Source organism: Dysidea avara, chromosome 4 (genome assembly GCF_963678975.1).
Source record: "Dysidea avara chromosome 4, odDysAvar1.4, whole genome shotgun sequence".
NCBI classification, from domain to species: Eukaryota; Metazoa; Porifera; class Demospongiae; order Dictyoceratida; family Dysideidae; genus Dysidea; species Dysidea avara.
This window is the reverse complement of record NC_089275.1, coordinates 15015670-15031743: the sequence shown is the minus strand read 5'-3', so window position 1 is coordinate 15031743 and position 16074 is coordinate 15015670. Positions and strand designations below refer to the sequence as shown.

The 16074-nt window shown below is 36.6% G+C and overlaps 1 protein-coding gene across 1 annotated transcript in view; it reads left to right on the top strand.

The window, feature by feature from the left end:
• The first annotated feature begins 7375 nt into the window (after positions 1–7375).
• LOC136253164 (uncharacterized) overlaps positions 7376–16074 on the top strand; it is a 53217-nt gene continuing 44518 nt past the window's right edge. Inside the window, exon 1 of the mRNA XM_066045793.1 lies at positions 7376–7430. The gene's annotated coding sequence lies outside the window, so the exon portion shown is untranslated. The remainder of the gene's footprint in view (positions 7431–16074) is intronic.

Below are 16074 nucleotides of genomic sequence, written 5' to 3'. Positions count from 1 at the left end.
TTGGATTTCACATCTTTTTTCACAATGGCCTTTTTAGGGGCCACACCTTTTTTACAGCTTGGCTGTTTTTGATTAGACATCACTTATTTTTGTATTTGTATACCCCAAAGCTGGCCATAGGCTGGCTTTGGGGCATTTTTAACCTATCCTTTTTCTTTACCACAAGAAGAATAAAAAACAAAGCAGATTTTTAATACTTCAACTGTGTTTGATTTTATCAGTAATTATATACATATATTTATTACGTGTCTATTATTCCCTGCTGGATAACTTGTTCGCAGCTGATCTCCCTACTAAGGGACTTGAAATGTAGCTGAACTCTCTACAGGTTGATTTGTTTGTAGCTGAACTCTCTACAGGGTGATTTGTTTGCAGCTGAACTCTCTACAGGATGATTTGTTTGTAGAAGAACTCCCTACAGGATGGTTTCTTTGTCACTGAACTCTCTACAAGGTGACTTGTTTCTAGCTGACTCTCTACAAGATGACTTCCTCTAGCTGATCTCTCTACAAGGTGACTTGTTTCTAGCTGAACTCTCTACAGAGTGGGTTCTTTGTAGCTGAAATCTCTATATACAAGGTGACTTCTTCTAGCTGATCTCTCTATAGGGTGAACTGATCTCTCTGTAGGGTGACTTTTATCTAGCTGAACACTCTACAGGGTGATTTGTCTCTACAGGATGGTTTCTTTGTATCTGAACTCTCTACAAGGTAACTTGCTTCTAGCTGATCTCTCTAGACGGTGACTTCTTCTAGCTGACTACTCTCTACAGTGTGACTTGTATAGCTAAACTCTCTACAGGGTGATTTGTTTGTAGCTGAACTCTCTACAGGATGGTTTCTTTGTAGCTGGTCTCTACAAGGTGACTTGTTTCTAGCTGATCTCTCTACAAGGTGACTTTTCCTACTACAGGGTGACTTGTATCTATAGCTGAACTACCTACAGGATGATCTGTTTGTAGCTGAAATCTCTACAGGGCGATTTGTTTGTAGCTGAATTCTCTACAAGGTGACTTGTTTCTAGCTGATCTCTCTATAGGGCAACTAGTTTCTAGCTGAACTCTCTACAGAGTGGGTTCTTTGTTGCTGAACTCTCTACAAGGTGACTTCTTCTAGCTGACCTCTCTATAGGGTGACCTGATGTCTCTGTAGGGTGACTTTTATCTAGCTGAACTCTTGACAGGGTGATTTGTTTGTATCAAAACTATCTACAGGGTGATTTGTTATACCTGAACTTTCTACAGGGTGATTTGTTTGTAGCTGAACTCTCTACAGGGTGATCTGATCTCTCTACAGGGGGTGATGTGTTTGTAACTGATATCTCTACGGGTAGATTTGCTTGTAAGTGAACTCTCTACAAGGTGATTTGTTTGTAGCCGATTTCTCTACAGGGTGATTTGTTTGTAGCTTAACTTTCTACAAGGTGATTTGTTTGTAGCTGAACTCTCTACAGGGTGATGTGTTTCTAGCTGATCTCTCTACAGGGTGAATTTTTGTAGCTGAACTCTCTATGTAGTGATTTGTTTCTAGCTGATCTCTCTACAGGGTGATTCTTTTGTAACTGAACCCTTTACAGGGTGATTTGTTTGTAGCTGATCTCTCTACAGGGTGATTTGGTTGTAGCTGATCTCTCTACAGTGGGTGATTTGTTTGTAGCTGAACTCTCTACAGGGTGATTTGCTTGTAACCGAATTCCCTATATTGTGTCTAGCTTCTAGCTGATCTCTCTACAGGGTGATTTGTTTGTAGCTGAACTCTCTACAGGGTGATTTGTTTCTAGCTGATCTCTCTACAGAGTAACTTGTTTGCGTAGCTGAACTCTTTACAGGGTGGTTTTTTGGTTGCTGAACTCTCTATATGGTGACTTGTTTGCAGCAAAATTCTCTACAGAGTGACTTGTATGTAGCTGAACATTGTATAAACTATAAAATGACTTGTCTGTAGCTGAAATCCCTACAGGGTTACTTGTTTGCAGTTGATCTCTATAGGGTAACTTATTTGTATAGATGGACTCTCTACAGGGTAGTTTCTTTGTAGCTGAACTTTCTCCACAGTGACTTGTTTGTAGCTGAATTCTCTAGAGAGTGTGTAGCCGAACTCTCTACAGGGTGCATGACTTGTTTATAGCTGAACTCTCTTCAGTATGACTTGTAATGTTCTGAAACACTACAGTGATATGTTTGTAGCTGAACTCTCTATAGGGTGACTTGCTTCTTGCTGAACTGTCTATAAGATTAACTGTTTGCAGCTGAACTTTCTACAGAATAACTTGCAATGTAATAGAATTCTATAATGGAGTAAATAAATTAGCTGAATGCTCTATTAGGGTGACTGTTCTATTAGAGTATCTCGATCTCGTATTTGCTACACGGAGTTGGCTTTGGAATCATAAGGGGGCATCTCCAAACTGATTTTGGTACACTTAACGTCATAATGACGCTAACTTCAAACCCCCCCCCCCCCCCCCTCTTCTTAACGTCACACTATGAAAACAATGCATTGGCAATAGAAACACAAAACGTTATATTCTTTACCTGAAAACATAGTCTACAAACAGTATAGCTGCTTAATCACATCACTTTCTCTGTTCTATAGCTGTTTACACTATTATTGCTTTAATAAAAATTAATAACGTCATGGGCTGAATCCCCTTCCCCCTATAATGTCATTATGACGTTAAGCATACCAAAATCAGTTTGGGGATGTCAGTGGTTTGTATTCCGATTCTTCTGTACTACTGTAAGGACTTTCTATGAAGATTATTTCAGCTATATACCGATTTTCAGCTCGTTGCTCTAAGCGGTTTGCCTAGTAGCTAGGCGTGAAAACTTATACTTTTTTATTCATAAAAATTGAACGCGTAATTGTGACACAGGTTGGGTTTTGTGTCATATCTCCATGTTCTTTATCTCGATTCCTTTCAAACCACTAAAGGGCACTCCTACGATGGTTACTCCATTTACATAGCACTTTTCAACTCATTCCATGAAGCGGTTAACCCTGGCTGTAGGCGTGACAACAAATAGATCTTGTTTTACGCGAATAATCGGTCATAAATCCTGAACCATTCATCGGATTTGCACCAAAGTTGATACTAGGATTTGCCTTTGGACTCCCTTTCTGTGTGCCAAATTTCAAGGCGATCGGAGTACGCATTTGCATTTTATAGCAACTTTTGCAAGTGTGCGAAAAGACTAAGAAGAAGAAAAATAAACGAAGAAAAAAAAATCGCAACTTTAGCAGCTCATATATGGCTGGAGCGATTTCCTTAAAATTTGGAATGAAGACTCCCCTAGCTGGCGGGAAACTCTGTAGCAAATCTGGTTCCAATCGGATAAGGGATCATCAAGATACAAAGGTGTGAAAATCGCGTTTTCTTTCTTCCTGTTATAATATACTCAAGGTGTGGCGCGCCGGCTTTTCGGGCCGCACGACACACTATCGTGTGTCTTGGTGTTCTGACCAGGACTTATTGGAGGAAGTATTTGGCATGGATGACTTCTTTAATTTCTATACTCTATATTGATTGAGAATTGAATGTTTTTTTAAGGTTAGCTATTCTGAGAAAAAAATTGTACTTTTGAGTCAACCGATGCCATAAGATTCATTTTATGATTGCTTTTTTTTTTTTCCTGAGCATATCAGCTGTGCTGTCTGCTCAGTAACAATAATAATAATAATAATAAGAAGTGCAGGTAGAATTTTCGCAGTCTGCCATTGCAGACGCAGTGATACTTCCTTATAGCAAAATTAGTGGTAAAGCTAAAATTAAATTGTAGCTTTGCTGTAAATAAAACATAGTTCAATATCTCTGTATTCAAATTGTTAATAGAAATTTTTCTCATTTTGGAGCACTAAAAATAAGATGTGATGCAAAAAACTATTTTCAGAATTGAAAGAATTTAAAGATTTCAGAATTAATTGGCCTTTTGCTGATACTATACAGGTGACAATGATTGCATTTTTTGTAATGATAGAACATTAATTATGTAACTAGAAATCATGACTTTTATTATTATCATATGCATTTTCCCAATATGTAATTTTAACAGTATAGATAAAATTAGGAATTTTACAAGCTAGAATGGGTCATTACAACAAAGTCTTAATTGCTATTACCAGCTGAGGTACAAATTTTGCCCTACTTTAGGCCAAAAGGCATTTCAAGTAGGTTCCCCTTTATTTAAGTACTTTTTATTGTAATGATGCTCAGTTAATGATTAGTTACAAGTGCTTGTAAACTTTTTGTAACATACAGTGTATATACACAATAATAATATTGGTGAACTTCATACTTAACAAGAAAGAATGGTGCCGAGAGGCTATAACTGTATGACAAACATGTCTACACTAATTACTAACAAGCAATGAGTAGCACAGGGGGATTAAGGGGGGAGGGGTTGTGAGGCTTCAGGAAACTGGTCAAGTACATTCAGGCAAGATTTTGCATTGATTTGCAAAGGTATCAAAAGTATACTCTAATAGAGTAGCTAACTACCTTAATAGAACAGTCAATTTTGTAGATTTTAAAGTGACATAGTTTACCTGTACCAACACGGTGAAAATATCTACCTCAGAGTTTTAAAATTTTCCTGGGGGCATGTACCCAGATCCTCAGAATTGCTATAGTGTATGCTTCAAATTAAAATTAGAATAGCTCCAGCCTTCAGTTCTTAATTAACTCATCTCGCTCCTGATACTATGCTAGCACGAGCAAGCATAAGCTTCCTATATCAACATAATTATATTATTTAAACAATTTTTTGCGAACATTGTTTCAAGATTTAATTTTAGAATACATGGTTTAAAGATAAAATTCCTGGGGAACATGTTCCCAGAGCCCCCTAGATGTAAGAGTGCCCACAACAGAAAAATTGGAACCTGTTAACAAATTCCTGGAGGCTGGAGCTACCCGTGCAGTAAATTTTAGCCTAGTTATGCCCTGCCAGTTAATGAAGCCCTTAGTATTAATAATATATTGAATGTTAGAGGTGTAGTACGAAAATCATTAACCTCTCCCATTTTATTCCTATGTAGTAGGCAACTTGTCTAGTTGTGATAAGAGATTATAAACACCCCCTGTTTACTAGAATGATTTGGTACAGGCCTTTTCTGTCTTTTGCCAAAATGAAAACATAATTAATATGCTGTATTGTTTGAGAACATAACGCATGGAGCTATCAATCTAGGTGAAGGTTCATATGTAAGCTTTTTGAATGCTTCTAGGTCACATTTATCATGCAAGATATGGTGGAGCCATACTCACAGATCTCATTGACCACCATTACTGATAGTTCAAAACTAATTAAGATCGACCATGTATAATACAGCAGGTGATTTGGTGTATTTCAGTTTGTCTCAATTGTGCAATGGATCACCCAAGTTTTACATTGAGCAATGAGTTATTTATAACCTCACCTGATAAACTTACTTCCACAGCACTTCTAAATGCTAGCGGTACATACATTATTCAAGATGTAATGCTTGGACAGCAATTTAGTATCCCAGCATGTTTACAATTATGTGAATGGAAACTTCACAGGACCTATATATATATTGTTTATAGCAGGAAGTGGATAGTCCATAGACACTACTGAGTGATCATATTACGTATAATGGATTGTCAAAAATCTCATGGAATAATCAGCTTGCAATTTTCTAGTAGTGTGATACCTCATGGAAGCAAGATTGCTGAAATTCAGTTACTTTCATTTTAGGACAACTCATTTAACTGGACACCCATAACTGTAAGCCTGTTAGTCAATCTCACATGATGCCATCCAGGTTTATTTTTAAAGTCAGTAGCTATAAAACATGTCAAATGCATGGGTATATATGACTACAAGTAGCTAGTATTCTATATATCATTAACTCTAGAGAGTATTCGAACACTAAAACACCACGATCATTAATTTTCAGCACTACATAATATTGTTTTGTGCAAGGTAGCTATGACTGAGTGCCTGTGGCATTGATCAACGCATTCATCATGTACATCCACTGGCTGTGTTGTCTATATTAGTCATCATCAATATGTCTGCAAGGTATTCTACCAAAATAACATCATTTGTTAGTAGGGGAGGAGTTATTAATGCAATATGCTACATCTTGTTACTGTCCTACACATCAATAACATCTACATCACTGTTGCTAATGAGGTCGCTAAAGAATTGATCAAGTTTATACTTACTTCCTAATATTGAGTATTCATATGTACGTCATGCGGTTTTTGTTGCTATAACCATTGCATGTGAACCAGTGATTGTAATTGGGTACAATACTGCTTTTACAACCATTAAATTTTCTTAACCACAAAATTAACTTCATTAGAATCATTGCCACTGTTGGAACTTGCTACAAGAACAAGTTCTGTTGGTTTGCATCTGTGTGATATGTTGGCAGATAATCATTGCTATTTTAATATCAAATGTTGGTTGCCTCTGTAATAATGGCTCTGATACATTTGGTAGTAATACCATATAGCTAAAAGTGAACAACTAAATATTTTTGATGGTGTTGTTCTACACATTATTCTGTTGGTAATCACACTGAACATCATTGACCACTCCAATGGCTTTACATAATATTATCATACTACAGCAGTAATGTCTTTTATCGTGGTATTATTAGATGCATTACTAAAACTGCCATTAGATGTTTAAACATTGATTGATTTATTGCAATTGGTTAATTGTTTATTACATCTAAACAGTCAGACAAGGCCGCTCTTCCCTGCCAGAGGAGCCCACATACATACAACAACATAAAGTACACATAGAGATACTACAAAGACAATAAACACAGCAAACAGTTAACTAGCTACAATACATAATTATTATGTTATAGGGCTGATTTTTTGACAGAATATAATACACTAATTAATGAGTCTTTGGTCCAAAATTGAAGTCCTATCTGCTTGCAGTAATATTTGATCATCTTTAAGTGTTCCATAATAGCAACCTTATTATTAACCGTCAAAACCTGAAAAAGTGAAAAATCCTCTCCCTCGAAATATTTAGGCCGCCCCGGGCCACACAAATGCAAAGTGGTGTGGCTCACCGAGACTAGTTGGCGGAACTACATCAATGAGTCTCTCGTGGCCAGACCATAGATATACCGGTATACTGGCTACTAAGCGGTTAATATATCTATAGCCACACCCTCGGCCACACCACTATTTTCTTTCGGGGTTGGCGCTTATCAATTAGAGACTATAAGCTGCCTTAAGCACCCTCTAATCGATAAGCGCCATCCCAGGTGGTTCTGGGCCACGCGAGACTACCATATATACGACCTCTACAAGTGTAAGGACCACCAGTACTGTGACCAAAAACGTATCACGTGAGATAGAGGGTGTGACTCGTGATTAACGACAGCGAACGGCACAGATGACAACGAAAAACAGTCAAGCTGTGAGAATACCTCAGAGAAGTGAGTACACAGTTTGTTTGAAACCTTTAAACTTGACTACTGGCGATATTAGTGTAAATGTACAGTTGCAGATCTTGCAGGGTTTTCGGAGGAGGGGGTATTGTACACTAAAAGGTGGCTCAGCCGGTATGTGACTTACACGCACTGAACAGAGGGCCCTGTGCACTTCAGAGTCAAGTTGTAGACATTTTAAGTAGCTATGATCGTTACATGAAACTTTAAAATTCTTGATAAGGCCACTCCAAGAAAATTCATTGTTTCCCATTTCCCTCCTGCATGCAGATTCTCTTCCCGCATGGTCATTCATTATTGCTGTCAATATTCATTATTTATCCTGTGACTGCATAGGCAGCATAGCAGTAACTAGTTTAGCATTCAGAAAGCCCATTTAGCTAGCTTTTCACTGTTAAGGTTCTTAGTTTAAATAATTCTATTGTATTCTCACCTGCATAGTAGTTATGAATCTCGAAAATTAGTGGAAATATCTATATAATGAATAATGGAAAATGAACCGCCTGCCTGCATTGGTCACTGTGTCTATTCAAAATGCCATTCGGCTAGGCAAATGATCTGACAAACCCAGGCTTTTAAAAGTTGCACTCAATTCTACTCAAGATAAAGCTATGATTCTTAAAAATAAACTCAAGCTTCGATCAAGCAACAATCCATCACCTGTACGAAATGTTTTCATCACTCCAGATTATACCCCGTTAGAGCAGAAGAAGAACAAAGCTTTGCGTCAGCAACTAGCTGATATGAACAAGGTTGAGAATGTTTACACAATAAAAAATGGGAAGATAGCGCGGAGATATGGCAAGCCGTTTGTTTCAAAAATACGTCCTTATGACCCAACCTTAATAAATTATACTACCATTGTTCTATAAATATCAACCTTACATTGGCTTGTTGAACCTTACGTTGTGCTTGTTGAACCTTGCGTTGTGCTTGTTGAACCTTACGTTGTGCTTGTTGAACCTTACGTTGTGAGAAATGAACCTGACGTTAATGCAACCTTACCTTACCTTACCTAACTTAAACTTTTATTTAGCCTTACGTTCACTACCTGAAGCTTGGGTCGACCCGATAATTCTGTAATGTCCTGATTGTTTATTGAATCATAGTCTAGCCTTGCATCAGGCCATATTAAATGCTATCCCACTAACTACTACTAGTAGCTGGAGACCTGTGAGAAGGCTAAAGCCTGTGATTACAGGAGTTTCTTTCATGAGCTGCACCCACTTAGCTATATAGCTATCTGGAATTTGTACTACTGCATGTTGTTGACCCTATAACATAGCTGATGCAGCTTTAGTTATATAAAAGGCCAAATTATTACGGAAGATGCATGAGGTGCATGGAGGTTAAGTCAACCAGAAAGGGTATAATAATAACATCCTAGCTGAGTGGATGAAAGTGTATGTTTGCATGCTTTCTTGCCACTTAAGCCTTCACATACCTTGCTTAATAGATAAATTAACGGTGGCTACTAATGCGGTACAGTGATGTGGGCAGGAATGATAATTAAACTTTAGCTATATGTGACAATAGATTATAGTTATATGTAATTTGTAATGGCAATTGCCATACATCGATTCATTATTCTACATACCTATGACAAAAGATCTCTGGATTGCACTTTCATGCAGTGGTACAAACCTTATACAAAATTTTCATCATGCGCCAAATACGCTTCACACTTATGATATACAATATCCTTTACATGCATCTACTACAACCAGCCACAATAATGCATGTTGACACACCAGCAAATATTTATTTCAAGATCAATCGAAGAGTGGAACAATTTGCCTACATCTATTCTATAAATTCACTGATTATTTCTTCAGAATAATAAATGCTGTAATTGTCTTTTCTTTCCCTGGGGACCACCAGCTGTGTTGTCTGCCCATGGCAATAAAAATAAACTCATACATACTACATATTCACATATTATCACTTAGTTTAAATGACACCTTCTTTATGTTCATTTATCTTTTGTTATTGCATGTACAGGACTTGAACAGAATATTATTATACATATAGCTATATATATGATTCATTATATCAGAAATTATATATTTATATTTTATAGAAATTATATGTACCTTTGAATTGATCTATAATCAAACTCACCATGCATCTATGTTTCATGAATGCAGCAGGTTAACTATGATGTTTTGGCAAACCCTAAAATAAAATATAAAAGTAATTTACGTATGTGATCTATCTTTAATATTGTGCAAGCAGTAACAGGCATAGTAAGTAGCAAAGGGGAAGGAAATGGAGTTCCATCACTTTGTTTAGGAAGGACTTTAGCTTTTGCATGTCAATATCAAGATGTCATGCATATAAACTTTAACAAAACAGTCAGTTGCAAATGAAATGATTTAAATTTTTATTTATTTTTGACCTGACGGGTAACTACTAGAGGGTAAAATATTCATGAAACATATTTTACCCTCTAGTAGTTACCCAGGAGGTCAAAGAATAAATAAAAATTTAAATCATTTCAGTTGCAACTGACTGTTTTGTTAAAGTTTATATGACTGCTCTATTAAAGTATATAATTTGGTATGGCCCAACACTCTAGTGTTTTGAGCACAAAAAGTGTGCTCTGTGATACCAACATGTGCTGTTTTGGTGTCACAAGGCACACTTTTGAGTGCAAAGCACACTTCATGTTTACAGTGAAACAGAGAAAAAAGGACAGTAAATCTATTATTATAATATTATAGAGATTAGATATATAGCTCTATATATATACTAATATATATGTTTTATTAAAGTTAAACATATGAGTTAATAAGTAACATCTGAGTTAAGGTAGAAGTAAACCCTATATTATGCTATAATTAAATTTCATGCATAAAGATGTGGGTGGGGCTCCTTCAGCATATAAATGTAATTTTATTATGAGGATGCATTTTTAAAACAAATGGCTTGCGATAAAATAACAGAGAAGCTAAAAGGTAGGTATAAATCAGTTCTATCCTGGCAGTGCACAATGGCCTTATACAGTGGATAGTTACAAAGCTTTCAACACTTTAGCACAGAAAAACTATTATTAAAGTTGGTATATGGTCAAATACTCATTATTATGGTTGCAAAGATGGGTTATACTAGTTAACAGATCTAGAACCCAGAAAAAATTAGATTGTCATGGAGAGACATCTGAAAATCTAAAGGTCTTTTCCTGGAGTTCCACAAGTTCTAGGACACATTATTGATGTATAATTGTACGTATATTGATGACACAAGTAGTGGAATGGTTTATCTAAATGTGTTGCTCTAATGATCTTTATCACAATCCTCTGCTGTCTATTCTAACACTTTTACAGTCAGTGGAACAACATAAACACCCAGGAGTGCTATTCCATAACTCCATGTCACGGTCTAAACATTTTAAAGAAGTAATCAATGAGGCAAGCAAGACATTAAATGTTGTGAAGCAAACATCTGTGAATTTCACTGCATATGCAATACAGACCGATACTAGAACAGGCTGGAAACCATGGTCTGACTGGTCCAGCATTGTATAGAACACTTTTCAGCTAGCATAAAGACTGAGATACTGTAATAAAGCAGCTAGTTGTTGCAATACACTCTAATAGAATAGTCATCGGATTACTCTAATAGAACAATCAGCATAGAATATAGCCACTGTTTGGACTGGCTTGGTCTAAGCCAGTTCCAGTGAGTCATCTGTATGGCATAATGGCATTGCATTAGGCCAATTGATCATGCATGCCATGCATTAGAAATTACAGTCAAAGTCTCAGAGAATCATATTCACTTTCATATTGTTGTACCATGAAAGTAAATTAGCTATAGCTAATAGCTATAGTAGATATAAAATCAAAACATGTAGCACAAAATTACCAGGATATATTCTTGATATTAAGAAAGCAGAAAAAGGTTTTATATATAAATAGCCTCCATGTGCCATTTCAGAGCATCTGCTGTCTAAATTTTCCCTGCATGGGGAGCATGCCCCCAGACCCCCTAGTTTGTCATGCTGCATGTGTTTAGCATGCACATGCAGTTGAGTATCAAATAATCGATAAGAATAGAGTACATCAACAGGTAGAGTACACTAAAGTGAGTGGAAATATATTTACATGGTGTGTTAATGTACACAATAGGGACTGTGAGGTTGAGCAGATAAGCTGGAATACAAGTTGAGTGCTTGGGATTTTATCTTTATTCACTATCCCACTATAGGTACACTGCAAGAAGGCTAAAGCCTGTGATGCAGGAAGTTCGGCCGAAGTTGAAAAGCTTTGTTGAAAATCTCACAGATCAGGTAGATCCAGAGAGCATTCAGGCCTGAGGAATCACATAGCCTGTATTCAACCATTACTTAATGGCATAACCTCTCTTGCTTCGCTAAGGATCATTTTAGCTGGCCATGGATCATATAATTACTTGATGAGTCTATTGAATTGGGTTGGTAGAAAGGGTCATCCTGATAATTATTGAGTGGTCACATGCTGGTGATGCTGAGCAGCTTTACATACATAATTATGCTTAATCACAATTATTTTGATCAATGGAAGACCTCACATATAATTATAACAGTGAAATGGACTTTGAAACAGTCTCACCTAAAGATTGTAACACCATGCATGCAGGTGATATTTCTCTGCATACAACAGCAATGGCAAGCACTGCAATCATGCAACATTTAAAATAATAGAGCAAAAGTTGCATCACAAGTATCATGTGTAGAAAATTTGCTAATCTGATATTCAAGTTGCAGACATGCATATAGTAGTCAGTCATTTGATAGAAGTCCTGGAGCAATATCACACTTAAACATTCTTCATGGCATTGTGCAAGTTTTTCTGGTGGCTATCAGTGTTTTGCATTGCCATTCAATAATTCTCCTGAATAAAGACTGCATTCATCATTTTTCAGTAGATGTTGCAATAAGGCAGGACAGCTAGTGAATGACTCTAGTGAATAACTCCGTGCCTGTATACATGCCCCACAATCAGTAATTCAGGTCCGCTTGATAAAGTACCAGGAGGTAACATAAGTGTCACTTTAGATAATGACAGTATCCAAAACTGGGTCTTCCAAAACAAATCTCTGATTTGTAATATGATGTCAGCAACACAGAAGTTCTTTCAGCAAACACTCTTGATAGTCCACTGCAATTAAAAATTTAATAAACCATGTATTCATCAGTGCTAGAATATAGGTGGCTAAAAACAATTTTTTTACAACCTGGAGACTGAGTGGTGGTGGTGGGGGGAGGGGGGATGCACACATAGTGTTTGAAGTAAGTACTTTTGTGCTGTGTATACTGCCATGATCGTCCAAACACCAATAGTAAAAGAAAAGAGAAAGAGCTTGTGTGACAAAGTGCCACCCGACTAACTAGTGGAGTCTGGAGTATACTCCCCAGGAAAAATTTTGAAATGTGTAAGCGCAGCCAAGATTGAATTTGATAGAGAGATGACTCAATGATTAAGATCTGGAAGTAATTTAAGCAAGCTGATCATGAAAGTTAAAAATAAGAACTACATAGCTATATATAAGGTTATTTGCTTGGTGACCATTTTAGTAGAGTGGATTAGCTAGTAAAAATGAGCAAATTGTGCACTTTGTGCAGAAAATATGAAACTTTGCACATAGTACCTACCTACCATGAAGTGTATTTTGAGATGTAGAGCCATCGCAGATTTGACCTTTGGTATCCTCTACAGTTCATTTTATGCTCAAAAATAGTGACCTTTGTCTATATATCACCCATACAACACTCAATGTGTTCAAACTAGGTGCCAAATTGAAGACCTTTATCCAAGAAACAAGTTGATACTTGTTGCAAGTTCATAGCATAGTTATAGTAATTTTTACCAGCAGCAAATTCATATAAATCCAACTGCCCACGCAATTACACTCTTCATCTTCCCACGCAATTACACTCTTCATCTGCCATCAATTTTTGTATATTTTTAAAGCTAATTATGAGCACTGCAGGTTGCATATACAACCAAAAAGTGGAGAGATATCCAGGGGTGGGGCATGTACCCTCCTCTCTTGTGGTAGTTAAATAAAAGTTCATAATTATATATGTATGTTACTCTATCAATAGTTTTAACTACAATGGGGTTCTGCATAATAGTTCATTTGGGGGGACGGGGTGCTTTCTACCCCCCCTTCCCTTTTTCCCCCTTTGACAAATGAACTCCTTAATCTATAAATCAAAATCTCAATGAACACGTCAACAACAGCTGTAATATTGTATAATGATTGTATTTTGTCTGGTACAACAGCCAAGAACTGTACCTGAGAATACAATCATGAGATTACTTCTTGTCATTCTCAGGTACTGTATAAAGGTCATTCTCAGGTACTTTAAAGGTTGTAGCTGAGAATGCACATCTTTATACCATCGACTCTCACTGTGACTCCCCTTTAGTCATTTCCTAGATGAAGGTCTGACTGATAGTACTGTTTCTAAACCTGTATGCTAAATTTTTGTTGCTGTAAAGCTTTGGAAAATACTTTTTTTGAAGTCGTTAACTTCTTAGCTATACTTGCAAACATGGAACACATTTTGCTATATAGAACCAAATTGTGAAACACAAACTGTCTAGTTGGTTATGCCCTCAGACTCCACCACATCTTGGGTGTGTGTTTCTCTAAAGGCAAATATATATTTAAGGGGATACAAGATGTAGGTATAGTTCAGGACCATAATCTCCCTATAGTCAGTTCACAAAAATTAGCTATCAATACGATATATTAGATATGTATAAGGCTTTTAAGGCTTTTCAGCAAATGTGACTGATAGTAGCATGCATAGCTTTAGAGTTTTATGCATTAAAATATTATTGTTATATATACAGAAGCAAATTATAGCCATAAACCTCAAATTTGAGTTTAATCTGACGACAAAACTACATAAATTATGATGTTTGTTGATTTATCTCACAGGAGTATTGTACATAACCCCTATGCCTCACTCCTGGATATCTCTCCACGTTTTAGTTGTATATGTAACCTGCAGTGCTCATGGTTAGATTAAAAAAATAAATAATTGAATGGCAAACAAAGAAAGTACATTAAGGGTGCAATTGCACTGGCGGTTGACTTCATATGAATTTGCTGCTGGTAAAATTACCATAACTTTGAAATGGAATATGCTATGAGCTTGCAACAAGTATCAACTTGTTTCTTGGATAAAGATCTTCGATTTGGCACCTAGTTTGACCAAATTAAGTGTTGTATGGGTGATATATAGACAAAGGTCACTACTTTTGAGCATAAAATGAACTGTAGAGTACACCACCAAAGGTCAAACCTGCAATGGCTCCATATCTCAAAATACACTTCATGGTAGGTAGGTACTATGTGCAAAGTTTCATACTTTCTGCACAAAGTGCACAATATTTTGCTAAGCCACTCTACTATTTAGACTGCTAGTGCAGTACAGAGCACTCATCACAATGCATCACCAGTATATTAATCATACTCTAATTTCTTTTGAGCCACCACTTGAGTTTGGATCAAATCATTTATATGAGACCAGTACACCACCACACTTTAGCCAAATTCTTCGTCACAAGACTAGTTTGGCCAATGTTTTTTCCACTGTAAAGCAACCATGTGGTGGAAGTTCACCATCTGTACTAGCTATTACTCAGTCTGGTGACTTTTTACATACTCTATTACTGTTGCAAACCCATATGGAGTCTAGGTCAAGCCAATTATTGGCTAAGGAGCCTTTAAACCTGTTTTGCTCACCCACTTGGCAAACCATAAATTACCCCTGCTGACAAGTGTAAATATGTGATTGTAATAACTGTTATTGTAAGGCAGGATGTTGATGGTCAATTTGGTACCACCCTAAGATTACCAATTAACAGGCATGTTGATTTCAGCTAATCTGCAATCAGACTATAACCAGTATTATTGTGTATAATTGTAAATCTCATATGCATGAATATAATTAATAAAGTTTGTGAGTGACACTTTGAAAAAGTCAAGAGATTGTGCTGATACTATATAATCAGGTAAATTATTTCATATCTGTATGGCATTAGGATAGAAACTGAATTTGTACGCGTCAATCCTGTAGATGGTTGAATGAACTTTAAGTGATTGCCCCTTGTGGCTTGTGTAGAACATTGGATGTAACTTGGAAGCAATAAATTTACACATTCATAGATGATTTTATAGAAGGTATACAAATGTAGTTCTTTAATTAGAGTTTCAACACTGTTCCAGTTCAGTGAGTCAAATATATCAGTGACATTACTTGTCCGAGAATAATTCAACATTACAAATCATGCAGCACGTCTCTGTACACTCTCTAGCTTATTAATTGTACATCTGGTACGGGGAGCCCATACTGACAAAGCATATTCAAGAATCGGTTTAACGTATGTTAAATAAAGATCAACCTTTATTTTTCTCTGAAAAGATCTGAAGTTTCCGCAAAGAAATGCCAGAGCTGAGTTTTCTTTCTTACAGGTGGAATTGACATGTACATTGAAAGACTTGGAATCAATTGTAACTCCAAGATACTTGGCTGAGTGAACTGAAATGAGACACTCCTGATCTTCCACAGCACTACTTTTTATGGATATCAACTTAGCTAATATTTCTCCCCTTGTTTTACGTTTTGTTGTTG